This window comes from Dendropsophus ebraccatus, unplaced genomic scaffold (genome assembly GCF_027789765.1).
Source record: "Dendropsophus ebraccatus isolate aDenEbr1 unplaced genomic scaffold, aDenEbr1.pat pat_scaffold_799_ctg1, whole genome shotgun sequence".
Lineage (NCBI taxonomy): Eukaryota > Metazoa > Chordata > Amphibia > Anura > Hylidae > Dendropsophus > Dendropsophus ebraccatus.
Window position 1 is genome coordinate 42648 of NW_027210398.1, and position 22104 is coordinate 64751.

At 47.1% G+C, this 22104-nt stretch overlaps 37 non-coding genes across 37 annotated transcripts; all 37 read right to left on the minus strand.

The window, feature by feature from the left end:
• Window positions 1-97: 97 nt before the first annotated feature.
• TRNAA-CGC (transfer RNA alanine (anticodon CGC)) lies at window positions 98-169 on the minus strand. The gene has a single exon. It is a non-coding gene; the product is annotated as a tRNA-Ala (tRNA).
• Window positions 170-301: 132 nt separating this feature from the next.
• On the minus strand, window positions 302-373 carry TRNAA-UGC (transfer RNA alanine (anticodon UGC)). Its single transcript has one exon. It is a non-coding gene; the product is annotated as a tRNA-Ala (tRNA).
• A 557-nt stretch (window positions 374-930) lies between these two features.
• On the minus strand, window positions 931-1002 carry TRNAA-CGC (transfer RNA alanine (anticodon CGC)). The gene has a single exon. It is a non-coding gene; the product is annotated as a tRNA-Ala (tRNA).
• Window positions 1003-1131: 129 nt separating this feature from the next.
• Window positions 1132-1203, minus strand: TRNAA-UGC (transfer RNA alanine (anticodon UGC)). The gene has a single exon. It is a non-coding gene; the product is annotated as a tRNA-Ala (tRNA).
• Window positions 1204-1759: 556 nt separating this feature from the next.
• On the minus strand, window positions 1760-1831 carry TRNAA-CGC (transfer RNA alanine (anticodon CGC)). The gene has a single exon. It is a non-coding gene; the product is annotated as a tRNA-Ala (tRNA).
• A 130-nt stretch (window positions 1832-1961) lies between these two features.
• Window positions 1962-2033, minus strand: TRNAA-UGC (transfer RNA alanine (anticodon UGC)). Its single transcript has one exon. It is a non-coding gene; the product is annotated as a tRNA-Ala (tRNA).
• Window positions 2034-2597: 564 nt separating this feature from the next.
• On the minus strand, window positions 2598-2669 carry TRNAA-CGC (transfer RNA alanine (anticodon CGC)). The gene has a single exon. It is a non-coding gene; the product is annotated as a tRNA-Ala (tRNA).
• A 133-nt stretch (window positions 2670-2802) lies between these two features.
• Window positions 2803-2873, minus strand: TRNAA-UGC (transfer RNA alanine (anticodon UGC)). Its single transcript has one exon. It is a non-coding gene; the product is annotated as a tRNA-Ala (tRNA).
• Window positions 2874-3636: 763 nt separating this feature from the next.
• TRNAA-UGC (transfer RNA alanine (anticodon UGC)) lies at window positions 3637-3709 on the minus strand. The gene has a single exon. It is a non-coding gene; the product is annotated as a tRNA-Ala (tRNA).
• Window positions 3710-4262: 553 nt separating this feature from the next.
• TRNAA-CGC (transfer RNA alanine (anticodon CGC)) lies at window positions 4263-4334 on the minus strand. Its single transcript has one exon. It is a non-coding gene; the product is annotated as a tRNA-Ala (tRNA).
• A 969-nt stretch (window positions 4335-5303) lies between these two features.
• TRNAA-UGC (transfer RNA alanine (anticodon UGC)) lies at window positions 5304-5376 on the minus strand. Its single transcript has one exon. It is a non-coding gene; the product is annotated as a tRNA-Ala (tRNA).
• A 1398-nt stretch (window positions 5377-6774) lies between these two features.
• TRNAA-CGC (transfer RNA alanine (anticodon CGC)) lies at window positions 6775-6846 on the minus strand. The gene has a single exon. It is a non-coding gene; the product is annotated as a tRNA-Ala (tRNA).
• Window positions 6847-6974: 128 nt separating this feature from the next.
• On the minus strand, window positions 6975-7046 carry TRNAA-UGC (transfer RNA alanine (anticodon UGC)). The gene has a single exon. It is a non-coding gene; the product is annotated as a tRNA-Ala (tRNA).
• A 555-nt stretch (window positions 7047-7601) lies between these two features.
• Window positions 7602-7673, minus strand: TRNAA-CGC (transfer RNA alanine (anticodon CGC)). Its single transcript has one exon. It is a non-coding gene; the product is annotated as a tRNA-Ala (tRNA).
• Window positions 7674-7802: 129 nt separating this feature from the next.
• TRNAA-UGC (transfer RNA alanine (anticodon UGC)) lies at window positions 7803-7874 on the minus strand. Its single transcript has one exon. It is a non-coding gene; the product is annotated as a tRNA-Ala (tRNA).
• Window positions 7875-8434: 560 nt separating this feature from the next.
• On the minus strand, window positions 8435-8506 carry TRNAA-CGC (transfer RNA alanine (anticodon CGC)). Its single transcript has one exon. It is a non-coding gene; the product is annotated as a tRNA-Ala (tRNA).
• Window positions 8507-8636: 130 nt separating this feature from the next.
• On the minus strand, window positions 8637-8708 carry TRNAA-UGC (transfer RNA alanine (anticodon UGC)). The gene has a single exon. It is a non-coding gene; the product is annotated as a tRNA-Ala (tRNA).
• Window positions 8709-9257: 549 nt separating this feature from the next.
• On the minus strand, window positions 9258-9329 carry TRNAA-CGC (transfer RNA alanine (anticodon CGC)). Its single transcript has one exon. It is a non-coding gene; the product is annotated as a tRNA-Ala (tRNA).
• A 130-nt stretch (window positions 9330-9459) lies between these two features.
• TRNAA-UGC (transfer RNA alanine (anticodon UGC)) lies at window positions 9460-9531 on the minus strand. The gene has a single exon. It is a non-coding gene; the product is annotated as a tRNA-Ala (tRNA).
• A 557-nt stretch (window positions 9532-10088) lies between these two features.
• On the minus strand, window positions 10089-10160 carry TRNAA-CGC (transfer RNA alanine (anticodon CGC)). Its single transcript has one exon. It is a non-coding gene; the product is annotated as a tRNA-Ala (tRNA).
• Window positions 10161-10290: 130 nt separating this feature from the next.
• Window positions 10291-10362, minus strand: TRNAA-UGC (transfer RNA alanine (anticodon UGC)). Its single transcript has one exon. It is a non-coding gene; the product is annotated as a tRNA-Ala (tRNA).
• A 558-nt stretch (window positions 10363-10920) lies between these two features.
• TRNAA-CGC (transfer RNA alanine (anticodon CGC)) lies at window positions 10921-10992 on the minus strand. Its single transcript has one exon. It is a non-coding gene; the product is annotated as a tRNA-Ala (tRNA).
• Window positions 10993-12540: 1548 nt separating this feature from the next.
• TRNAA-CGC (transfer RNA alanine (anticodon CGC)) lies at window positions 12541-12612 on the minus strand. The gene has a single exon. It is a non-coding gene; the product is annotated as a tRNA-Ala (tRNA).
• Window positions 12613-12742: 130 nt separating this feature from the next.
• On the minus strand, window positions 12743-12814 carry TRNAA-UGC (transfer RNA alanine (anticodon UGC)). The gene has a single exon. It is a non-coding gene; the product is annotated as a tRNA-Ala (tRNA).
• A 562-nt stretch (window positions 12815-13376) lies between these two features.
• TRNAA-CGC (transfer RNA alanine (anticodon CGC)) lies at window positions 13377-13448 on the minus strand. The gene has a single exon. It is a non-coding gene; the product is annotated as a tRNA-Ala (tRNA).
• A 129-nt stretch (window positions 13449-13577) lies between these two features.
• On the minus strand, window positions 13578-13649 carry TRNAA-UGC (transfer RNA alanine (anticodon UGC)). The gene has a single exon. It is a non-coding gene; the product is annotated as a tRNA-Ala (tRNA).
• A 555-nt stretch (window positions 13650-14204) lies between these two features.
• Window positions 14205-14276, minus strand: TRNAA-CGC (transfer RNA alanine (anticodon CGC)). Its single transcript has one exon. It is a non-coding gene; the product is annotated as a tRNA-Ala (tRNA).
• Window positions 14277-14406: 130 nt separating this feature from the next.
• On the minus strand, window positions 14407-14478 carry TRNAA-UGC (transfer RNA alanine (anticodon UGC)). Its single transcript has one exon. It is a non-coding gene; the product is annotated as a tRNA-Ala (tRNA).
• A 558-nt stretch (window positions 14479-15036) lies between these two features.
• On the minus strand, window positions 15037-15108 carry TRNAA-CGC (transfer RNA alanine (anticodon CGC)). The gene has a single exon. It is a non-coding gene; the product is annotated as a tRNA-Ala (tRNA).
• A 130-nt stretch (window positions 15109-15238) lies between these two features.
• On the minus strand, window positions 15239-15310 carry TRNAA-UGC (transfer RNA alanine (anticodon UGC)). Its single transcript has one exon. It is a non-coding gene; the product is annotated as a tRNA-Ala (tRNA).
• Window positions 15311-17276: 1966 nt separating this feature from the next.
• TRNAA-CGC (transfer RNA alanine (anticodon CGC)) lies at window positions 17277-17348 on the minus strand. The gene has a single exon. It is a non-coding gene; the product is annotated as a tRNA-Ala (tRNA).
• Window positions 17349-17478: 130 nt separating this feature from the next.
• Window positions 17479-17549, minus strand: TRNAA-UGC (transfer RNA alanine (anticodon UGC)). Its single transcript has one exon. It is a non-coding gene; the product is annotated as a tRNA-Ala (tRNA).
• Window positions 17550-18108: 559 nt separating this feature from the next.
• Window positions 18109-18180, minus strand: TRNAA-CGC (transfer RNA alanine (anticodon CGC)). The gene has a single exon. It is a non-coding gene; the product is annotated as a tRNA-Ala (tRNA).
• A 758-nt stretch (window positions 18181-18938) lies between these two features.
• TRNAA-CGC (transfer RNA alanine (anticodon CGC)) lies at window positions 18939-19012 on the minus strand. The gene has a single exon. It is a non-coding gene; the product is annotated as a tRNA-Ala (tRNA).
• Window positions 19013-20545: 1533 nt separating this feature from the next.
• Window positions 20546-20617, minus strand: TRNAA-UGC (transfer RNA alanine (anticodon UGC)). The gene has a single exon. It is a non-coding gene; the product is annotated as a tRNA-Ala (tRNA).
• Window positions 20618-21179: 562 nt separating this feature from the next.
• On the minus strand, window positions 21180-21251 carry TRNAA-CGC (transfer RNA alanine (anticodon CGC)). Its single transcript has one exon. It is a non-coding gene; the product is annotated as a tRNA-Ala (tRNA).
• Window positions 21252-21383: 132 nt separating this feature from the next.
• TRNAA-UGC (transfer RNA alanine (anticodon UGC)) lies at window positions 21384-21455 on the minus strand. The gene has a single exon. It is a non-coding gene; the product is annotated as a tRNA-Ala (tRNA).
• Window positions 21456-22104: the final 649 nt, after the last annotated feature.

Here is a 22104-nt window from a genome sequence, read left to right on the forward strand (position 1 = left end):
TAAGGGTCTGTGCAAGGAGGTCACGTAAGCCAGCTTCAAAGTGTGCCACGTGACTTGAGTTCGTCCAGTTGGTAGGATCCGTATGAACAAAAAACCATGGAGATGCTGGGGATTGAACCCAGGACCTCACACATGCGAAGCGTGCGCTCTACCACTGAGCTACATCCCCTACGTGGTGTGCTTTCTCCCAATTCCCTGCTGGAACGGACAGACTTTATTTAACTTCGCGGAAAGAGCTACGCGGGAAGAAGAGATTGAGAGACACAGCTTTGCAGTAATTCCATGTGCATAAAAGACAAAGTGGAGATGCCGGGGATTGAACCCGGGGCCTCACACATGCAAAGCGTGCGCTCTACCACTGAGCTACATCCCCCTTCGCAAGCTTCTCCAAAGAAGGTTCCGAATCGGCCGATAGCAGTTTTACAGGCTAATTCGGCATCTACCTTGTTGCCAAACAGCCTTTCCAAAAAATGTCACTTCGTTTCCTTCTGTTTAAAATACTGGTCCACCCATTTCTGCCTAAAAAGGTAGTCTACTTAGCCTTTTCCGTCCTGTCACCGTTTCAAGTGCTGCACTGCAACTCAGTTTAATGACAACCCAGTGTCCAAAATCGGCCCCTGGTGTAAAGATATGGTTTCCCGGGTAAAATAAAGCAAGTCAGCAAATATGGTGTGGCTTAACTGTAGCTGTGAAGTTTGGCGCATTACTTGGCACCAAAGCCTTCTCTACCCCAGGTAAATGGCAAAGAAAGCTACTTAAGGTAGTGACGCTTCTTAAATGCTCCCTTACGTTTGGACTTTTTGGGTGTATATTGTACTAATCAGCAAACTGGCATAAGGGTCTGTGCAAGGAGGTCACGTAAGCCAGCTTCAAAGTGGGCCACGTGACTTGAGTTCGTCCAGTTGGTAGGATCCGTATGAACAAAAACCATGGAGATGCTGGGGATTGAACCCAGGACCTCACACATGCGAAGCGTGCGCTCTACCACTGAGCTACATCCCCTACGTGGTGTGCTTTCTCCCAATTCCCTGCTTGAACGGACAGACTTTATTTAACTATCGCGGAAAGAGCTACGCGGGAAGAGATTGAGAGACACAGCTTTGCAGTAATTCCATGTGCATAAAGACAAAGTGGAGATGCCGGGGATTGAACCCGGGGCCTCACACATGCAAAGCGTGCGCTCTACCACTGAGCTACATCCCCCTTCGCAAGCTTCTTCAATTAGGTTCCGATCGGCCGATAGCAGTTTACAGGCTAATTCGGCATCTACCTTGTTGCCAAACAGCCTTTCCAAAAAAATGTCACTTCGTTTCCTTCTGTTTAAAATACTGGTCCACCCATTTCTGCCTAAAAAGGTAGTCTACTTAGCCTTTTCCTTCCTGTCACACGTTTCAAGTGCTGCACTGCAACTCAGTTTAATGACAACCCCAGTGTCCAAAATCGGCCCCTGGTGTAAAGATATGGTTTCCCGGGTAAAATAAAGCAAGTCAGCAAATATGGTGTGGCTTAACTGTAGCTGTGAAGTTTGGCGCATTACTTGGCACCAAAGCCTTCTCTACCCCGGGTAATGGCAAAGAAAGCTACTTAGGTAGTGACGCTTCTTAAATGCTCCCTTACGTTTGGACTTTTTGGGTGTATATTGTACTAATCAGCAAAACTGGCATAAGGGTCTGTGCAAGGAGGTCACGTAAGCCAGCTTCAAGTGTGCCACGTGACTTGAGTTTCGTCCAGTTGGTAGGATCCGTATGAACAAAAACCATGGAGATGCTGGGGATTGAACCCAGGACCTCACACATGCGAAGCGTGCGCTCTACCACTGAGCTACATCCCTACGTGGTGTGCTTTCTCCCAATTCCCTGCTGGAACGGACAGACTTTATTTAACTATCGCGGAAAGAGCTACGCGGGAAGAGATTGAGAGACACAGCTTTTGCAGTAATTCCATGTGCATAAAAGACAAAGTGGAGATGCCGGGGATTGAACCCGGGGCCTCACACATGCAAAGCGTGCGCTCTACCACTGAGCTACATCCCCCTATCGCAAGCTTCTTCAAATTAGGTTCCCGATCGGCCGATAGCAGTTTACAGGCTAATTCGGCATCTACCTTGTTGCCAAACAAGCCTTTCCAAAAAAATGTCACTTCTTTTTCCTTCTGTTTAAAAATACTGGTCCACCCATTTCTGCCTAAAAAGGTAGTCTACTTAGCCTTTTCCGTCCTGTCACACGTTTCAAGTGCTGCCACTGCAACTCAGTTTAATGACAACCCAGTGGTCCAAAATCGGCCCCTGGTGTAAAGATATGGTTTCCCGGGTAAAATAAATCAAGTCAGCAAATATGGTGTGGCTTAACTGTAGCTGTGAAGTTTGGCGCATTACTTGGCACCAAAGCCTTCTCTACCCTGGGTAATGGCAAAGAAAGCTACTTAAGGTAGTGACGCTTCTTAAATGCTCCCTTACGTTTGGACTTTTTGGGTGTATATTGTACTAATCAGCAAACTGGCATAAGGGTCTGTGCAAGGAGGTCACGTAAGCCAGCTTCAAAGTGTGCCACGTGACTTGAGTTTCGTCCAGTTGGTAGGATCCGTATGAACAAAAACCATGGAGATGCTGGGGATTGAACCCAGGACCTCACACATGCGAAGCGTGCGCTCTACCACTGAGCTACATCCCCTACGTGGTGTGCTTCTTCTCCCAATTCCCTGCTGGAACGGACAAGACTTTATTTAACTATCGCGGAAAGAGCTACGCGGGAAGAGATTGAGAGACACAGCTTTGCAGTAATTCCATGTGCATAAAAGACAAAGTGGAGATGCCGGGGATTGAACCCGGGCCTCACACCTGCAAAGCGTGCGCTCTACCACTGAGCTACATCCCCCTTCGCAAGCTTCTTCAAATTAGGTTCCGATCGGCCAGATAGCAGTTTACAGGCTAATTCGGCATCTACCTTGTTTGCCCAAACAGCCTTTCCAAAAAAATTGTCACTTCTTTCCTTCTGTTATAAAAATACTGGTCTACCCATTTCTGCCTAAAAAGGTATTCTACTTAGCCTTTTCCATCCTGTCACACGTTCAAGTGCTGCACTGCAACTCAGTTTAATGACAACCCAGTGTCCAAAATCGGCCCCTGGTGTAAAGATATGGTTTCCCGGGGTAAAATAAAGCAAGTCAGCAAATATGGTGTGGCTTAACTGTAGCTGTGAAGTTTGGCGCATTACTTGGCACCAAAGCCTTCTCTACCCCGGGTAATGCAAAGAAAGCTACTTAAGGTAGTGACGCTTCTTAAATGCTCCCTTACGTTGGACTTTTTGGGTGTATATTGTACTAATCAGCAAACTGGCATAAGGGTCTGTGCAAGGAGGTCACGTAAGCCAGCTTCAAAGTGTGCCACGTGACTTGAGTTTCGTCCAGTTGGTAGGATCCGTATGAACAAAAACCATGGAGATGCTGGGGATTGAACCAGGACCTCATATCATGCGAAGCGTGCGCTCTACCACTGAGCTACATCCCCTACGTGGTGTGCTTTCTCCCAATTCCCTGCTGGAACGGACAGACTTTATTTAACTATCGCGGAAAAGAGCTACGCGGGAAGAGATTGAGAGACACAGCTTTGCAGTAATTCCATGTGCATAAAAGACAAAGTGGAGATGCCGGGGGATTGAACCCGGGGCCTCACACATGCAAAGCGTGCGCTCTACCACTGAGCTACATCCCCCTTCGCAAGCTTCTCCAAAGAAGGTTCCGAGCGGCCGATAGCAGTTTACAGGCTAATTCGGCATCTACCTTGTTGCCAAACAAGCCTTTCCAAAAAATGTCACTTCTTTTCCTTCTGTTTAAAAATACTGGTCCACCCCATTTTCTGCCTAAAAGGTAGTCTACTTAGCCTTTTCCGTCCTGTCACACGTTTCAAGTGCTGCACTGCAACTCAGTTTAATGACACCCGTGTCCAAAATCGGCCCCTGGTGTAAGATATGGTTTCCCGGGTAAAATAAAGCAAGTCAGCAAATATGGTGTGGCTTAACTGTAGCTGTGAAGTTTGGCGCATTACTTGGCACCAAAGCCTTCTCTACCCCGGGTAATGGCAAAGAAAGCTACTTAAGGTAGTGACGCTTCTTAAATGCTCCCTTACGTTTGGACTTTTGGGTGTATATTGTACTAATCAGCAAACTGCATAAGGGTCTGTGCAGGAGGTCACGTAAGCCAGCTTCAAAGTGTGCCACGTGACTTGAGTTTCGTCCAGTTGGTAGGATCCGTATGAACAAAAACCATGGAGATGCTGGGGATTGAACCCAGGACCTCACACATGCGAAGCGTGCGCTCTACCACTGAGCTACATCCCCTACGTGGTGTGCTTTCTCCCAATTCCCTGCTGGAACGGACAGACTTTATTTAACTATCGCGGAAAGAGCTACGCGGGAAGAGATTGAGAGACACAGCTTTGCAGTAATTCCATGTGCATAAAAGACAAAGTGGAGATGCCGGGATTGAAACCCGGGGCCCTCACACATGCAAAGCGTGCGCTCTACCACTGAGCTACATCCCCCTTCGCAAAGCTTCTTCAAATTAGGTTCCGATCGGCCGATAGCAGTTTACAGGCTAATTCGGCATCTACCTTGTTGCCAAACAGCCTTTCCAAAAAAAATGTCCACTTCTTTTCCTTCTGTTTAAAAAATACTGGTCCACCCATTTCTGCCTAAAAAGGTAGTCTACTTAGCCTTTCCGTCCTGTCACACGTTTCAAGTGCTGCACTGCAACTCAGTTTAATGACAACCCAGTGTCCAAAATCGGCCCCTGGTGTTAAAGATATGGTTTCCCGGGTAAAATAAAGCAAGTCAGCAAATATGGTGTGGCTTAAACTTGTAGCTGTGAAGTTTGGCGCATTACTTGGCACCAAAGCCTTCTCTACCCCGGGTAATGGCAAAGAAAGCTACTTAAGGTAGTGACGCTTCTTAAATGCTCCCTTACGTTTGGACTTTTTGGGTGTATATTGTACTAATCAGCAACTGGCATAAGGGTCTGTGCAAGGAGGTCACGTAAGCAAGCTTCAAAGTGTGCCACGTGACTTGAGTTTCGTCCAGTTGGTAGGATCCGTATGAACAAAAACCATGGAGATGCTGGGGATTGAACCCAGGACCTCACACATGCGAAGCTGTGCGCTCTACCACTGAGCTACATCCCCTACGTGGTGTGCTTTCTCCCAATTCCCTGCTGGAACGGACAGACTTTATTTAACTATCGCGGAAAGAGCTACGCGGGAAGAGATTGAGAGACACAGCTTTGCAGTAATTCCATGTGCATAAAAGACAAAGTGGAGATGCCGGGGATTGAACCCGGGGCCTCACACATGCAAAGCGTGCGCTCTACCACCTGAGCTACATCCCCCTTCGCAAGCTTCTCCAAAGAAGGTTCCGATCGGCGATAGCAGTTTACAGGCTAATTCGGCATCTACCTTGTTGCCAACAGCCTTTCCAAAAAAATGTCACTTCGTTTCCTTCTGTTTAAAAATACTGGTCCACCCATTTCTGCCTAAAACGGTAGTCTACTTAGCCTTTTCCGTCCTGTCACACGTTTCAAGTGACTGCACTGCAAACTCAGTTTAATGACAACCCAGTGTCCAAAATCGGCCCCTGGTGTAAAGATATGGTTTCCCGGGTAAAATAAAGCAAGTCAGCAAATATGGTGTGGCTTAACTGTAGCTGTGAAGTTTGGCGCATTACTTGGCACCAAAGCCTTCTCTACCCCGGGTAATGGCAAAGAAAGCTACTTAAGGTAGTGACGCTTCTTACATGCTCCCTTACGTTTGGACTTTTTGGGTGTATATTGTACTAATCAGCAAACTGGCATAAGGGTACTGTGCAAGGAGGTCACGTAAGCCAGCTTCAAAGTGTGCCACGTGACTTGAGTTTCGTCCAGTTGGTAGGATCCGTATGAACACAAACCATGGAGATGCTGGGGATTGAACCCAGGACCTCACAACATGCGAAGCGGTGCGCTCTACCACTGAGCTACATCCCCTACGTGGTGTGCTTTCTCCCAATTCCCTGCTGGAAACGGACAGACTTTATTTAACTATCAGCGGAAAGAGCTAACGCGGGAAAGAGATTGAGAGAACACAGCTTTGCAGTAATTCCATGTGCATAAAAGACAAAGTGGAGATGCCGGGGATTGAAACCCGGGCCTCACACATGCAAAGCCTGCGCTCTACCACTGAGCTACATCCCCCTTCGCAAAGCTTCTCAAAGTAAGGTTCCGATCGGCCGATAGCAGTTTACAGGCTAATTCGGCATCTACCTTGTTGCCAAACAGCCTTTCCAAAAAAATGTCACTTCTTTCCTTCTGTTTAAAAATACTGGTCCACCCATTTCTGCCTAAAAAGGTAGTCTACTTAGCCTTTTCCGTCCTGTCACGACGTTTCAAGTGCTGCACTGCAACTCAGTTTAATGACAACCCAGTGTCCAAAATCGGCCCCTGGTGTAAAGATATGGTTTCCCGGTAAAATAAAGCAAGTCAGCAAATATGGTGTGGCTTAACTGTAGCTGTGAAGTTTGGCGCATTACTTGGCACCAAAGCCTTCTCTACCCTGGGTAATGGCAAAGAAAGCTACTTAAGGTAGTGACGCTTCTTAAATGCTCCCTTACGTTTGGACTTTTTGGGTGTATATTGTACTAATCAGCAAACTGGCATAAGGGTCTGTGCAAGGAGGTCACGTAAGCCAGCTTCAAAGTGTGCCACGTGACTTGAGTTTCGTCCAGTTGGTAGGATCCGTATGAACAAAAACCATGGAGATGCTGGGGATTGAACCCAGGACCTCACACATGCGAAGCGTGCGCTCTACCACTGAGCTACATCCCCTACGTGGTGTGCTTTCTCCCAATTCCTGCTGGAACGGACAGACTTTATTAACTATCGCGGAAAGAGCTACGCGGGAAGAGATTGAGAGACACAGCTTTGCAGTAATTCCATGTGCATAAAAGACAAAGTGGAGATGCCGGGGATTGAACCCGGGGCCTCACACATGCAAAGCGTGCGCTCTACCACTGAGCTACATCCCCTTCGCAAGCTTCTTCAAATTAGTTCCGATCGGCCGATAGCAGTTTACAGGCTAATTCGGCATCTACCTTGTTGCCAAACAGCCTTTCCAAAAAATGTCACTTCTTTTCCTTCTGTTTAAAAATACTGGTCCACCCATTTCTGCCTAAAAAGGTAGTCTACTTAGCCTTTTCCGTCCTGTCACACGTTTCAAGTGCTGCACTGCAACTCAGTTTAATGACAACCCAGTGTCCAAAATCGGCCCCTGGTGTAAAGATATGGTTTCCGGGTAAAATAAAGCAAGTCAGCAAATATGGTGTGGCTTAACTGTAGCTGTGAAGTTTGGCGCATTACTTGGCACCAAAGCCTTCTCTACCCCGGGTAATGGCAAAGAAAGCTACTTAAGGTAGTGACGCTTCTTAAATGCTCCCTTACGTTTGGACTTTTTGGGTGTATATTGTACTAATCAGCAAACTGGCATAAGGGTCTGTGCAAGGAGGTCCACGTAAGCCAGCTTCAAAGTGTGCCACGTGACTTGAGTTTCGTCCAGTTGGTAGGATCCGTATGAACAAAAACCATGGAGATGCTGGGGATTGAACCCAGGACCTCACACATGCGAAGCGTGCGCTCTACCACTGAGCTACATCCCTACGTGGTGTGCTTTCTCCCAATTCCCTGCTGGAACGGACAGACTTTATTTAACTATCGCGGAAAGAGCTACGCGGGAAAGAGATTGAGAGACACAGCTTTGCAGTAATTCCATGTCATAAAAGACAAAGTGGAGATGCCGGGGATTGAACCCGGGGCCTCACACATGCAAAGCGTGCGCTCTACCACTGAGCTACATCCCCCTTCGCAAGCTTCTCCAAAGAAGGTTCCGATCGGCCGATAGCAGTTTTACAGGCTAATTCGGCATCTACCTTGTTGCCAAACAGCCTTTCCAAAAAAATGTCACTTCTTTTCCTTCTGTTTAAAAAATACTGGTCCACCCATTTCTGCCTAAAAAGGTAGTCTACTTAGCCTTTTCCGTCCTGTCACACGTTTCAAGTGCTGCACTGCAACTCAGTTTAATGACAACCCAGTGTCCAAAATCGGCCCCTGGTGTAAAAGATATGGTTTCCCGGGGTAAAATAAAGCAAGTCAGCAAATATGGTGTGGCTTAACTGTAGCTGTGAAGTTTGGCGCATACTTGGCACCAAAGCCTTCTCTACCCCGGGTAATGGCAAAGAAAGCTACTTAAGGTAGTGACGCTTCTTAAATGCTCCTTACGTTTGGACTTTTTGGGTGTATATTGTACTAATCAGCAAACTGGCATAAGGGTCTGTGCAAGGAGGTCACGTAAGCCAGCTTCAAAGTGTGCCACGTGACTTGAGTTTCGTCCAGTTGGTAGGATCCGTATGAACAAAAACCATGGAGATGCTGGGGATTGAACCCAGGACCTCACACATGCGAAGCGTGCGCTCTACCACTGAGCTACATCCCCTACGTGGTGTGCTTTCTCCCAATTCCCTGCTGGAACGGACAGACTTTATTTAACTATCGCGGAAAGAGCTACGCGGGAAGAGATTGAGAGACACAGCTTTGCAGTAATTCCATGTGCATAAAAGACAAAGTGGAGATGCCGGGGATTGAACCCGGGGCCTCACACATGCAAAGCGTGCGCTCTACCACTGAGCTACATCCCCCTTCGCAAGCTTCTTCACCGATCGGCCGATAGCAGTTTACAGGCTAATTCGGCATCTACCTTGTTGCCAAACAGCCTTTCCAAAAAAATGTCACTTCTTTTCCTTCTGTTTAAAAATACTGGTCCACCCATTTCTGCCTAAAAAGGTAGTCTACTTAGCCTTTTCCGTCCTGTCACACGTTTCAAGTGCTGCACTGCAACTCAGTTTAATGACAACCCAGTGTCCAAAATCGGCCCCTGGTGTAAAGATATGGTTTCCCGGGTAAAATAAAGCAAGTCAGCAAATATGGTGTGGCTTAACTGTAGCTGTGAAGTTTGGCGCATTACTTGGCACCAAAGCCTTCTCTACCCCGGGTAATGGCAAAGAAAGCTACTTAAGGTAGTGACGCTTCTTAAATGCTCCCTTACGTTTGGACTTTTTGGGTGTATATTGTACTAATCAGCAAACTGGCATAAGGGTCTGTGCAAGGAGGTCACGTAAGCCAGCTTCAAAGTGTGCCACGTGACTTGAGTTTCGTCCAGTTGGTAGGATCCGTATGAACAAAAACCATGGAGATGCTGGGGATTGAACCCAGGACCTCACACATGCGAAGCGTGCGCTCTACCACTGAGCTACATCCCCTACGTGGTGTGCTTTCTCCCAATTCCCTGCTGGAACGGACAGACTTTATTTAACTATCGCGGAAAGAGCTACGCGGGAAGAGATTGAGAGACACAGCTTTGCAGTAATTCCATGTGCATAAAAGACAAAGTGGAGATGCCGGGGATTGAACCCGGGGCCTCACACATGCAAAGCGTGCGCTCTACCACTGAGCTACATCCCCCTTCGCAAGCTTCTTCAAATTAGGTTCCGATCGGCCGATAGCAGTTTACAGGCTAATTCGGCATCTACCTTGTTGCCAAACAGCCTTTCCAAAAAAATGTCACTTCTTTTCCTTCTGTTTAAAAATACTGGTCCACCCATTTCTGCCTAAAAAGGTAGTCTACTTAGCCTTTTCCGTCCTGTCACACGTTTCAAGTGCTGCACTGCAACTCAGTTTAATGACAACCCAGTGTCCAAAATCGGCCCCTGGTGTAAAGATATGGTTTCCCGGGTAAAATAAAGCAAGTCAGCAAATATGGTGTGGCTTAACTGTAGCTGTGAAGTTTGGCGCATTACTTGGCACCAAAGCCTTCTCTACCCGGGTAATGGCAAAGAAAGCTACTTAAGGTAGTGACGCTTCTTAAATGCTCCCTTACGTTTGGACTTTTTGGGTGTATATTGTACTAATCAGCAAACTGGCATAAGGGTCTGTGCAAGGAGGTCACGTAAGCCAGCTTCAAAGTGTGCCACGTGACTTGAGTTTCGTCCAGTTGGTAGGATCCGTATGAACAAAAACCATGGAGATGCTGGGGATTGAACCCAGGACCTCACACATGCGAAGCGTGCGCTCTACCACTGAGCTACATCCCCTACGTGGTGTGCTTTCTCCCAATTCCCTGCTGGAACGGACAGACTTTATTTAACTATCGCGGAAAGAGCTACGCGGGAAGAGATTGAGAGACACAGCTTTGCAGTAATTCCATGTGCATAAAAGACAAAGTGGAGATGCCGGGGATTGAACCCGGGGCCTCACACATGCAAAGCGTGCGCTCTACCACTGAGCTACATCCCCCTTCGCAAGCTTCTTCAAATTAGGTTCCGATCGGCCGATAGCAGTTTACAGGCTAATTCGGCATCTACCTTGTTGCCAAACAGCCTTTCCAAAAAAATGTCACTTCTTTTCCTTCTGTTTAAAAATACTGGTCCACCCATTTCTGCCTAAAAAGGTAGTCTACTTAGCCTTTTCCGTCCTGTCACACGTTTCAAGTGCTGCACTGCAACTCAGTTTAATGACAACCCAGTGTCCAAAATCGGCCCCTGGTGTAAAGATATGGTTTCCCGGGTAAAATAAAGCAAGTCAGCAAATATGGTGTGGCTTAACTGTAGCTGTGAAGTTTGGCGCATTACTTGGCACCAAAGCCTTCTCTACCCCGGGTAATGGCAAAGAAAGCTACTTAAGGTAGTGACGCTTCTTAAATGCTCCCTTACGTTTGGACTTTTTGGGTGTATATTGTACTAATCAGCAAACTGGCATAAGGGTCTGTGCAAGGAGGTCACGTAAGCCAGCTTCAAAGTGTGCCACGTGACTTGAGTTTCGTCCAGTTGGTAGGATCCGTATGAACAAAAACCATGGAGATGCTGGGGATTGAACCCAGGACCTCACACATGCGAAGCGTGCGCTCTACCACTGAGCTACATCCCCTACGTGGTGTGCTTTCTCCCAATTCCCTGCTGGAACGGACAGACTTTATTTAACTATCGCGCTACGCGGGAAGAGATTGAGAGACCAGCTTTGAGTAATTCCATGTGCATAAAAGACAAAGTGGAGATGCCGGGGATTGAACCCGGGGCCTCACACATGCAAAGCAAGCTTCTTCAAGCTTAGGTTCCGATCGGCCGATAGCAGTTTACAGGCTAATTCGGCATCTACCTTGTTGCCAAACAGCCTTTCCAAAAAAATGTCACTTCTTTTCCTTCTGTTTAAAAATACTGGTCCACCCATTTCTGCCTAAAAAGGTAGTCTACTTAGCCTTTTCCGTCCTGTCACACGTTTCAAGTGCTGCACTGCAACTCAGTTTAATGACAACCCAGTGTCCAAAATCGGCCCCTGGTGTAAAGATATGGTTTCCCGGGTAAAATAAAGCAAGTCAGCAAATATGGTGTGGCTTAACTGTAGCTGTGAAGTTTGGCGCATTACTTGGCACCAAAGCCTTCTCTACCCCGGGTAATGGTAAAGAAAGCTACTTAAGGTAGTGACGCTTCTTAAATGCTCCCTTACGTTTGGACTTTTTGGTGTATATTGTACTAATCAGCAAACTGGCATAAGGGTCTGTGCAAGGAGGTCACGTAAGCCAGCTTCAAAGTGTGCCACGTGACTTGAGTTTCGTCCAGTTGGTAGGATCCGTATGAACGAAAACCATGGAGATGCTGGGGATTGAACTCAGGACCTCACACATGCGAAGCGTGCGCTCTACCACTGAGCTACATGCCCTACGTGGTGTGCTTTCTCCCAATTCCCTGCTGGAACGGACAGACTTTATTTAACTATCGCGGAAAGAGCTACGCGGGAAGAGATTGAGAGACACAGCTTTGCAGTAATTCCATGTGCATAAAAGACAAAGTGGAGATGCCGGGGATTGAACCCGGGGCCTCACACATGCAAGCGTGCGCTCTACCACTGAGCTACATCCCCCTTCGCAAGCTTCTTCAAATTAGTTCCGATCGGCCGATAGCAGTTTACAGGCTAATTCGGCATCTACCTTGTTGCCAAACAGCCTTTCCAAAAAAATGTCACTTCTTTTCCTTCTGTTTAAAAATACTGGTCCACCCATTTCTGCCTAAAAAGGTAGTCTACTTAGCCTTTTCCGTCCTGTCACACGTTTCAAGTGCTGCACTGCAACTCAGTTTAATGACAACCAGTGTCCAAAATCGGCCCCTGGTGTAAAGATATGGTTTCCCGGGTAAAATAAAGCAAGTCAGCAAATATGGTGTGGGCTTAACTGTAGCTGTGAAGTTTGGCTGCATTACTTGGCACCAAAGCCTTCTCTACCCCGGGTAATGGCAAAGAAAGCTACTTAAGGTAGTGACGCTTCTTAAATGCTCCCTTACGTTTGGACTTTTTGGGTGTATATTGTACTAATCAGCAAACTGGCATAAGGGTCTGTGCAAGGAGGTCACGTAAGCCAGCTTCAAAGTGTGCCACGTGACTTGAGTTTTGTCCAGTTGGTAGGATCCGTATGAACAAAAACCATGGAGATGCTGGGGATTTAACCCAGGACCTCACACATGCGAAGCGTGCGCTCTACCACTGAGCTACATCCCCTACGTGGTGTGCTTTCTCCCAATTCCCTCCTGGAACGGACAGACTTTATTTAACTATCGCGGAAAGAGCTACGCTGTAAGAGATTGAGAGACACAGCCTTGCAGTAATTCCATGTGCATAAAAGACAAAGTGGAGATGCCGGGGATTGAACCCGGGGCCTCACACATGCAAAGCGTGCGCTCTACCACTGAGCTACATCCCCCTTCGCAAGCTTCTCAAATTAGGTTCCGATCGGCCGATAGCAGTTTACAGGCTAATTCGGCATCTACCTTGTTGCCAAACAGCCTTTCCAAAAAAATGTCACTTCTTTCCTTCTGTTTAAAAATACTGGTCCACCCATTTCTGCCTAAAAAGGTAGTCTACTTAGCCTTTTCCGTCCTGTCACACGTTTTCAAGTGCTGCACTGCAAACTCAGTTTAATGACAACCCAGTGTCCAAAATCGGCCCCTGGTGTAAAGATATGGTTTCCCGGGTAAAATAAAGCAAGTCAGCAAATATGGTGTGGCTTAACTGTAGCTGTGAAGTTTGGCGACATTACGTGGCACCAAAGCCTTCTCTACCCCCGGGTAATGGCAAAGAAAGCTACTTAAGGTAGTGACGCTTCTTAAATGCTTCCCTTACGTTTTGGACTTTTTGGGTGTATATTGTACTAATCAGCAAACTGGCATAAGGGTCTGTGCAAGGAGGTCACGTAAGCCAGCTTCAAAGTGTGCCACGTGACTTGAGTTTCGTCCAGTTGGTAGGAGCCGTATGAACAAAAACCATGGAGATGCTGGGGATTGAACCCAGGACCTCACACATGCGAAGCGTGCGCTCTACCACTGAGCTACATCCCCTACGTGGTGTGCTTTCTCCCAATTCCTGCTGGAACGGACAGACTTTATTTAACTATCGCGGAAAGAGCTACGCGGGAAGAGATTGAGAGACACAGCTTTGCAGTAATTCCATGTGCATAAAAGACAAAGTGGAGATGCAGGGGATTGAACCCGGGGCCTCACACATGCAAAGCGTGCGCTCTACCACTGAGCTACATCCCCCTTCGCAAGCTTCTTCAAATTAGGTTCCGATCGGCCGATAGCAGTTTACAGGCTAATTCGGCATCTACCTTGTTGCCAAACAGCCTTTCCAAAAAAATGTCACTTCTTTCCTTCTGTTTAAAAATACTGGTCCACCCATTTCTGCCTAAAAAGGTAGTCTACTTAGCCTTTTCCGTCCTGTCACACGTTTCAAGTGCTGCACTGCAACTCAGTTTAATGACAACCCAGTGTCCAAAATCGGCCCCTGGTGTAAAGATATGGTTTCCCCGGGTAAAATAAAGCAAGTCAGCAAATATGGTGTGGCTTAACTGTAGCTGTGAAGTTTGGCGCATTACTTGGCACCAAAGCCTTCTCTACCCCGGGTAATGGCAAAGAAAGCTACTTAAGGTAGTGACGCTTCTTAAATGCTCCCTTACGTTTGGACTTTTGGGTGTATATTGTACTAATCAGCAAACTGGCATAAGGGTCTGTGCAAGGAGGTCACGTAAGCCAGCTTCAAGTGTGCCACGTGACTTGAGTTTCGTCCAGTTGGTAGGATCGTATGAACAAAAACCATGGAGATGCTGGGGATTGAACCCAGGACCTCACACATGCGAAGCGTGCGCTCTACCACTGAGCTACATCCCCTACGTGGTGTGCTTTCTCCCAATTCCCTGCTGGAACGGACAGACTTTATTTAACTATCGCGGAAAGAGCTACGCGGGAAGAGATTGAGAGACACAGCTTTGCAGTAATTCCATGTGCATAAAAGACAAAGTGGAGATGCCGGGGATTGAACCCGGGGCCTCACACATGCAAAGCGTGCGCTCTACCACTGAGCTACATCCCCATTTGCAAGCTTCTTCAAATTAGGTTCCGATCGGCCGATAGCAGTTTACAGGCTAATTCGGCATATACCTTGTTGCCAAACAGCCTTTCCAAAAAAATGTCACTTCTTTTCCTTCTGTTTAAAAATACTGGTCCACCCATTTCTGCCTAAAAAGGTAGTCTACTTAGCCTTTTCCGTCCTGTCACACGTTTCAAGTGCTGCACTGCAACTCAGTTTAATGACAACCCAGTGTCCAAAATCGGCCCCTGGTGTAAAGATATGGTTTCCCGGGTAAAATAAAGCAAGTCAGCAAATATGGTGTGGCTTAACTGTAGCTGTGAAGTTTGGTGCATTACTTGGCACCAAAGCCTTCTCTACCCCGGGTAATGGCAAAGAAAGCTACTTAAGGTAGTGACGCTTCTTAAATGCTCCCTTACGTTTGGACTTTTTGGGTGTATATTGTACTAATCAGCAAACTGGCATAAGGGTCTGTGCAAGGAGGTCACGTAAGCCAGCTTCAAAGTGTGCCACGTGACTTGAGTTTCGTCCAGTTGGTAGGATCCGTATGAACAAAAACCATGGAGATGCTGGGGATTGAACCCAGGACCTCACACATGCGAAGCGTGCGCTCTACCACTGAGCTACATCCCCTACGTGGTGTGCTTTCTCCCAATTCCCTGCTGGAACGGACAGACTTTATTTAACTATCGCGGAAAGAGCTACGCGGGAAGAGATTGAGAGACACAGCTTTGCAGTAATTCCATGTGCATAAAAGACAAAGTGGAGATGCCGGGGATTGAACCCGGGGCCTCACACATGCAAAGCGTGCGCTCTACCACTGAGCTACATCCCCCTTCGCAAGCTTCTTCAATTAGGTTCCGATCGGCCGATAGCAGTTTACAGGCTAATTCGGCATCTACCTTGTTGCCAAACAGCCTTTCCAAAAAATGTCACTTCTTTCCTTCTGTTTAAAAATACTGGTCCACCCATTTCTGCCTAAAAAGGTAGTCTACTTAGCCTTTTTCCGTCCTGTCACACGTTTCAAGTGCTGCACTGCAACTCAGTTTAATGACAACCCAGTGTCCAAAATCGGCCCCTGGTGTAAAGATATGGTTTCCCGGGTAAAATAAAGCAAGTCAGCAAATATGGTGTGGCTTAACTGTAGCTGTGAAGTTTGGCGCATTACTTGGCACCAAAGCCTTCTCTACCCCGGGTAATGGCAAAGAAAGCTACTTAAGGTAGTGACGCTTCTTAAATGCTCCCTTACGTTTGGACTTTTTGGGTGTATATTGTACTAATCAGCAAACTGGCATAAGGGTCTGTGCAAGGAGGTCACGTAAGCCAGCTTCAAAGTGTGCCACGGATTGAACCCGGGGCCTCACACATGCAAAGCGTGCGCTCTACCACTGAGCTACATCCCCCTTCGCAAGCTTCTTCAAAGAAGGTTCCGATCGGCCGATAGCAGTTTACAGGCTAATTCGGCATCTACCTTGTTGCCAAACAGCCTTTCCAAAAAAATGTCACTTCTTTTCCTTCTGTTTAAAAATACTGGTCCACCCATTTCTGCCTAAAAGGTAGTCTACTTAGCCTTTTCCGTCCTGTCACACGTTTTCAAGTGCTGCACTGCAACTCAGTTTAATGACAACCCAGTGTCCAAAATCGGCCCCTGGTGTAAAGATATGGTTTCCCGGGTAAAATAAAGCAAGTCAGCAAATATGTTGTGGCTTAACTGTAGCTGTGAAGTTTGGTGCATTACTTGGCACCAAAGCCTTCTCTACCCCGGGTAATGGCAAAGAAATTGCTACTTAAGGTAGTGACGCTTCTTAAATGCTCCCTTACGTTTGGACTTTTTGGGTGTATATTGTACTAATCAGCAAACTGGCATAAGGGTCTGTGCAAGGAGGTCACGTAAGCCAGCTTCAAAGTGTGCACGTGACTTGAGTTTCGTCCAGTTGGTAGGATCCGTATGAACCAAAACCATGGAGATGCTGGGGATTGAACCCAGGACCTCACAACATGCGAAGCGTGCGCCTCTACCACTGAGCTACAATCCCCTACGTGGTGTGCTTTCTCCCAATTCCCTGCTGGAACGGACAGACTTTATTTAACTATCGCGGAAAGAGCTACGGCGGAAGAGATTGAGAGACACAGCTTTGCAGTAATTCCATATGCATAAAAGACAAAGTTGGAGATGCCGGGGATTGAACCCGGGGCCTCACACATGCAAAGCGTGTGCGCTCTACCACTGAGCTACAACCCCCTTCGCAAGCTTCTCCAAAGAAGGTTCCGATCGGCCGATAGCAGTTTACAGGCTAATTCGGCATCTACCTTGTTGCCAAACAGCCTTTCCAAAAAAAATGACACTTCTTTTCCTTCTGTTTAAAAATACTGGTCACCCATTTCTGCCTAAAAAGGTAGTCTACTTAGGCCTTTTCCGTCCTGTCACACGTTTCAAGTGCTGCACTGCAACTCAGTTTAATGACAACCCAGTGTCCAAAATCGGCCCCTGGTGTAAAGATATGGTTTCCCGGGTAAAATAAAGCAAGTCAGCAAATATGGTGTGGCTTAACTGTAGCTGTGAAGTTTGGCGCATTACTTGGCACCAAAACCTTCTCTACCCCGGGTAATGGCAAAGAAAGCTACTTAAGTTAGTGACGCTTCTTAAATGCTCCCTTACGTTTGGACTTTTTGGGTGTATATTGTACTAATCAGCAAACTGGCATAAGGGTCTGTGCAAGGAGGTCACGTAAGCCAGCTTCAAAGTGTGCCACGTGACTTGAGTTTCGTCCAGTTGGTAGGATCCGTATGAACAAAAACCATGGAGATGCTGGGGATTGAACCCAGGACCTCACACATGCGAAGCGTGCGCTCTACCACTGAGCTACATCCCCTACGTGGTGTGCTTTCTCCCAATTCCCTGCTGGAACGGACAGACTTTATTTAACTATCGCGGAAAGAGCTACGCGGGAAGAGATTGAGAGACACAGCTTTGCAGTAATTCCATGTGCATAAAAGACAAAGTGGAGATGCCGGGGATTGAACCCGGGCCTCACACATGCAAAGCGTGCGCTCTACCACTGAGCTACATCCCCCTTCGCAAGCTTCTTCAAATTAGGTTCCGATCGGCCGATAGCAGTTTACAGGCTAATTCGGCATCTACCTTGTTGCCAAACAGCCTTCCAAAAAAAATGTCACTTCGTTTCCTTCTGTTTAAAAATACTGGTCCACCCATTTCTGCCTAAAAAGGTAGTCTACTTAGCCTTTTCCGTCCTGTCACAACGTTCAAGTGCTGCACTGCAACTCAGTTTAATGACAACCAGTGTCCAAAATCGGCCCCTGGTGTAAATATATGGTTTCACCGGGTAAAATAAAGCAAGTCAGCAAATATGGTGTGGCTTAACTGTAGCTGTGAAGTTTGGTGCATTACTTGGCACCAAAGCCTTCTCTACCCCGGGTAATGGCAAAGAAAGCTACTTAAGGTAGTGACGCTTCTTAAATGCTCCCTTACGTTTGGACTTTTTGGGTTGTATATTGTACTAATCAGCAAACTGGCATAAGGGTCTGTGCAAGGAGGTCACGTAAGCCAGCTTCAAAGTGTGCCACGTGACTTGAGTTTCGTCCAGTTGGTAGGATCCGTATGAACAAAAACCATGGAGATGCTGGGGATTGAACCCAGGACCTCACACATGCGAAGCGTGCGCTCTACCACTGAGCTACATCCCCTACGTGGTGTGCTTTCTCCCAATTCCCTGCTGGAACGGACAGACTTTATTTAACTATCGCGGAAAGAGCTACGCGGGAAGAGATTGAGAGACACAGCTTTGCAGTAATTCCATGTGCATAAAGACAAAGTGGAGATGCGGGGATTGAACCGGGGGCCTCACACATGCAAAGCGTGCACTCTACCACTGAGCTACATCCCCCTTCGCAAGCTTCTTCAAATTAGGTTCCGATCGGCCGATAGCAGTTTACAGGCTAATTCGGCATCTACCTTGTTGCCTAACAGCCTTTCCCAAAAAATGTCACTTCTTTTCCTTCTGTTTAAAAATACTGGTCCACCCATTTCTGCCTAAAAGGTAGTCTACTTAGCCTTTTCCGTCCTGTCACACGTTTCAAGTGCTGCACTGCAACTCAGTTTAATGACAACCCAGTGTCCAAAATCGGCCCCTGGTGTAAAGATATGGTTTCCCGGGTAAAATAAAGCAAGTCAGCAATATGTTGTGGCTTAACTGTAGCTGATGAAGTTTTGGTGCATTACTTGGCACCAAAGCCTTCTCTACCCCGGGTAATGGCAAAGAAAGCTACTTAAGGTAGTGACGCTTCTTAAATGCTCCCTTACGTTTGGACTTTTTGGGTGTATATTGTACTAATCAGCAAACTGGCATAAGGGTCTGTGCAAGGAGGTCACGTAAGCCAGCTTCAAAGTGTGCCACGTGACTTGAGTTCCGTCCAGTTGGTAGGATCCGTATGAACAAAAACCATGGAGATGCTGGGGATTGAACCCAGGACCTCACACTCATGCGAAGCGTGCGCTCTACCACTGAGCTACATCCCCTACGTGGTGTGCTTTCTCCCAATTCCCTGCTGGACGGACAGACTTTATTTAACTATCGCGGAAAAGAGCTACGCGGGAAGAGATTGAGAGACACAGCTTGCAGTAATTCCATGTGCATAAAAGACAAAGTGGAGATGCCGGGGATTGAACCTGGGGCCTCACACATGCAAAGCGTGCGCTCTACACTGAGCTACATCCCCCTTCGCAAGCTTCTTAAATTAGGTTCCGATCGGCCGATAGCAGTTTACAGGCTTAATTCGGCATCTACCTTGTTGCCAAACAGCCTTTCCAAAAAAATGTCACTTCTTTTCCTTCTGTTTAAAAATACTGGTCCACCCATTTCTGCCTAAAAAGGTAGTCTACTTAGCCTTTTTCCGTCCTGTCACACGTTTCAAGTGCTGCACACTGCAACTCAGTTAATGACAACCCAGTGTCCAAAATCGGCCCCTGGTGTAAAGATAGGGGTTCCCCGCGGTAAAATAAAGCAAGTCAGCAAATATGGTGTGGCTTAACTGTAGCTGTGAAGTTTGGCGCATTACTTGGCACCAAAGCTTCTCTACCCCGGGTAATGGCAAAGAAGCTACTAAGGTAGTGACGCTCTTAATGCTCCCTTACGTTTGGGACTATTTTTTGGGTGTATGATGGGTACTAATCAGCAAACTGGCATAAGGGTCTGTGCAAGGAGGTCACGTAAGCCAGCTTCAAAGTGTGCCACGGATTGAACCCGGGGCCTCACACATGCAAAGCGTGCGCTCTACCACTGAGCTACATCCCCCTTCGCAAGCTTCTTCAAAGAAGGTTCCGATCGGCCGATAGCAGTTTACAGGCTAATTCGGCATCTACCTTGTTGCCAAACAGCCTTTCCAAAAAAATGTCACTTCTTTTCCTTCTGTTTAAAAATACTGGTCCACCCATTTCTGCCTAAAAAGGTAGTCTACTTAGCCTTTTCCGTCCTGTCACACGTTTCAAGTGCTGCACTGCAACTCAGTTTAATGACAACCCAGTGTCCAAAATCGGCCCCTGGTGTAAAGATATGGTTTCCCGGGTAAAATAAAGCAAGTCAGCAAATATGTTGTGGCTTAACTGTAGCTGTGAAGTTTGGTGCATTACTTGGCACCAAAGCCTCTCTACCCCGGGTAATGGCAAAGAAAGCTACTTAAGGTAGTGACGCTTCTTAAATGCTCCCTTACGTTTGGACTTTTGGGTGTATATTGTACTAATCAGCAAACTGGCATAAGGGTCTGTGCAAGGAGGTCACGTAAGCCAGCTTCAAAAGTGTGCCACGTGACTTGAGTTTCGTCCAGTTGGTAGGATCCGTATGAACAAAAACCATGGAGATGCTGGGGATTGAACCAGGACCTCACACATGCGAAGCGTGCGCTCTACCACTGAGCTACATCCCCTACGTGGTGTGCTTTCTCCCAATTCCCTGCTGGAACGACAGACTTTATTTAACTATCGCGGAAAGAGCTACGCGGGAAGAGATTGAGAGACACAGCTTTGCAGTAATTCCATGTGCATAAAAGACAAAAGTGGAGATGCCGGGGATTGAACCCGGGGCCTCACACATGCAAAGCGTGCGCTCTACCACTGAGCTACATCCCCATTTGCAAGCTTCTTCAAATTAGGTCCGATCGGCCGATAGCAGTTTACAGGCTAATTCGGCATATACCTTGTTGCCAAACAGCCTTTCCAAAAAAATGTCACTTCTTTTCCTTCTGTTTAAAAATACTGGTCCACCATTTCTGCCTAAAAAGGTAGTCTACTTAGCCTTTTCCGTCCTGTCACACACGTTTCAAGTGCTTGCACTGCAACTCAGTTTAATGACAACCAGTGTCCAAAATCGGCCCCTGGTGTAAAGATATGGTTTCCCGGGTAAAATAAAGCAAGTCAGCAAATATGGTGTGGCTTAACTGTAGCTGTGAAGTTTGGTGCATTACTTGGCACCAAAGCCTTCTCTACCCCGGGTAATGGCAAAAGAAAGCTACTTAAGGTAGTGACGCTTCTTAAATGCTCCCTTACGTTTGGACTTTTTGGGTGTATATTGTACTAATCAGCAAAACTGGCATAAGGGTCTGGTGCAAGGAGGTCACGTAAGCCAGCTTCAAAGTGTGCCACGTGACTTGAGTTTCGTCCAGTTGGTAGGATCCGTATGAACAAAAAACCATGGAGATGCTGGGGATTGAACCCAGGACCTCACACATGCGAAGCGTGCGCTCTACCACTGAGCTACATCCCCTACGTGGTGTGCTTTCTCCCAATTCCCTGCTGGAACGGACAGACTTTATTTAACTATCGCGGAAAGAGCTACTGCGGGAAGAGATTGAGAGACACAGCTTTGCAGTAATTCCATGTGCAATAAAAGACAAAGTGGAGATGCCGGGGATTGAACCCGGGGCCTCACACATGCAAAGCGTGCGCTCTACCACTGAGCTACATCCCCCTTCGCAAGCTTCTTCAAATTAGGTTCCGATCGGCCGATAGCAGTTTACAGGCTAATTCGGCATCTACCTTGTTGCCAAACAGCCTTTCCAAAAAAATGTCACTTCTTTTCCTTCTGTTTAAAAATACTGGTCCACCCATTTCTGCCTAAAAAGGTAGTCTACTTAGCCTTTTCCGTCCCTGTCACACGTTTCAAGTGCTGCACTGCAACTCAGTTTAATGACAACCCAGTGTCCAAAATCGGCCCCTGGTGTAAAGATATGGTTTCCCGGGTAAAATAAAGCAAGTCAGCAATATGGTGTGGCTTAACTGTAGCTGTGAAGTTTGGCGCATTACTTGGCACCAAAGCCTTCTCTACCCCGGGTAATGGCAAAGAAAGCTACTTAAGGTAGTGACGCTTCTTAAATGCTCCCTTACGTTTGGACTTTTTGGGTGTATATTGTACTAATCAGCAAACTGCATAAGGGTCTGTGCAAGGAGGTCACGTAAGCCAGCTTCAAAGTGTGCCACGGATTGAACCCGGGGCCTCACACATGCAAAGCGGCCGCTCTACCCACTGAGCTACATCCCCTTCGCAAGCTTCTTCAAAGAAGGTTCCGATCGGCTCCGATAGCAGTTTACAGGCTAATTCGGCATCTACCTTGTTTGCC